This window comes from Aplysia californica, unplaced genomic scaffold (genome assembly GCF_000002075.1).
Source record: "Aplysia californica isolate F4 #8 unplaced genomic scaffold, AplCal3.0 scaffold00344, whole genome shotgun sequence".
NCBI classification, from domain to species: Eukaryota; Metazoa; Mollusca; class Gastropoda; order Aplysiida; family Aplysiidae; genus Aplysia; species Aplysia californica.
Genome location: NW_004797614.1, coordinates 327,199 through 329,099, shown reverse-complemented (window position 1 = coordinate 329,099; position 1,901 = coordinate 327,199). Strand labels below are relative to the sequence as shown.

Here is a 1,901-nt window from a genome sequence, read left to right as displayed (position 1 = left end):
TCTGTCTGTCTGTCTGTCTGTCTGTCTGTCTGTCTGTCTGTCTCTCTGTCTCTCTCTCTCTCTCTCTCTCCTCTCTCTCTCTCCTCGTTTATCCTTCTGTGTATGTCCCACTGATTCTGGCTTACTCTATCCCTCCTTTATATCAGTCTTTATGGCTGGCTTTGTCTTACTCTTTGTTCTTCGGGCTTTTTGTTCTCCTTGTCAATTTTGACACGCCTGTCAGTATCTTTTTCTTTCCTTGCCAGTCTATCTTTTCCTTTTTACATTATTCATTTGTCAGCTTCTACGTTTTCTACACGACCTATTCGATGCAAAAAAGGTAGACCAGCCTCAATACCCCCCCCCAACCCCCCCACACATACATACATTCACACAAAAAACAAAAAGCCCCCCAAAAAACAAAAGGAAAACTTCTTAAAAACCAAGAGAAAGCAAAGTAATAAAAACACGTAGACACAATGACATACACAGAAAAAATATAAATAAATAAATAAATAAATAAATAAATAAATAAATAAATAAATATGAAATTACCTAGACCGAAAAAGCCCTTGAAAACTAAAACATCAAAGGATAGAATTGAAACTCTAAAGTAAACACATGATCAAAGAAATAGGCTAACAAACAGAAAAAAGACATTTTTTTGTCTTGTTTTGAAATATATCTTTCATGTTTGTGGGTAGGGTGGAGGTATTGGGTTGTTAATAGGGCAAACGTAGTTCTCGTAAACTAAAACTAAAAGGTCAAAAAGTTTGAAGCGGAGTGCAGCACAGTAGTAATCTCTCATCTTTTATTTTTCCCGGCTGAGAGCATCGCTTAGATCAGCGCAAATGGGAGCAGACAAAAACCATTAGACCACCCGTATTGCACTGTAATGATTTTCTTCTAGTTTTAGGTTTTTGATAGATCTAGGATGAGGTTTTTTTTGGTTTATTTTCTGCTTCTTTAGGGGGTGGGTGGGAGTCTTAGATATAGATCCTTTTTATATATTACTCTTTTTGTTTTCAGTCAAGGAAAAGACGATCGATACTGGAAATGTCATTTGGTGCTGAGGTAAAAAAAAGTCAGTCGACAAACGGAAAAGCGTGACAGACAGGAAAACGTAGGATTTCTTTAGAGATACCCGTGAGCCATCAGTTTGCGAGACATCAAAACATCCAGTTCATATATTTAGACTTTCTGCTATTTCTTAACAGCTTGTTTCTTTTCTTTTTTTTTTCTTTCACTTTTCTTTCTTTTTTTGTTGTTGCTCAATTGTGTTTTTGTTAGTTTCTTTTATCAAATTGCAGGTGTGAATGTATAAAGGAAAATAGGCAAAATCTGATAAATAAAATAAGTGAACGGTGAGTGTTTGTTTTTTTCATGGTTGACCTTTGAAAAGAAATCTCCGTGTCAAATTCTGTGTCTTCTACGTAGAACACACGAAATTGATCATACCAAATGTACTGTACGTTGCATTTTATGTTGTAAATTTATGAAAAATGAGATGTAGATAGTTATTTAAAAAACTTCACTGTAAATTACAAATTTTCAAGAGCGACTCATTCTTATCAGATAGATGTTACTTTACTCCGTTAAAATTAGCGTCTAAATCATTCCCAAGTGCATTGTTATCGTCAGATCCATGCACTTTATCTCATACAGACATGTAGATCTACTCACACGCCTCTACCGCCTCCTGTGTTTTTGTTGTTTTTGTTGTTTTTTAACTGATCACTGTGTCACAGCTGGTGACAAGCATGGGCTGCATGTACAAGTTTATAGTTCGAAACCAAGTCAGGTCTGCTATTTTTCACGTTCATCCATCCATCCATCCATCCATCCATCCATCCATCCATCCATCCATCCATCCACCCATCCACCCATCCACCCATCCATCCATCCATAAAGACCATGATACT

General features: G+C 36.4%; 1 protein-coding gene across 1 annotated transcript in view; it reads left to right on the top strand.

Moving 5' to 3' along the window:
* LOC101864536 (protein dimmed) overlaps nt 1–1,901 on the top strand; it is a 233,729-nt gene that overhangs the window by 129,519 nt on the left and 102,309 nt on the right. The window lies entirely within an intron of this gene.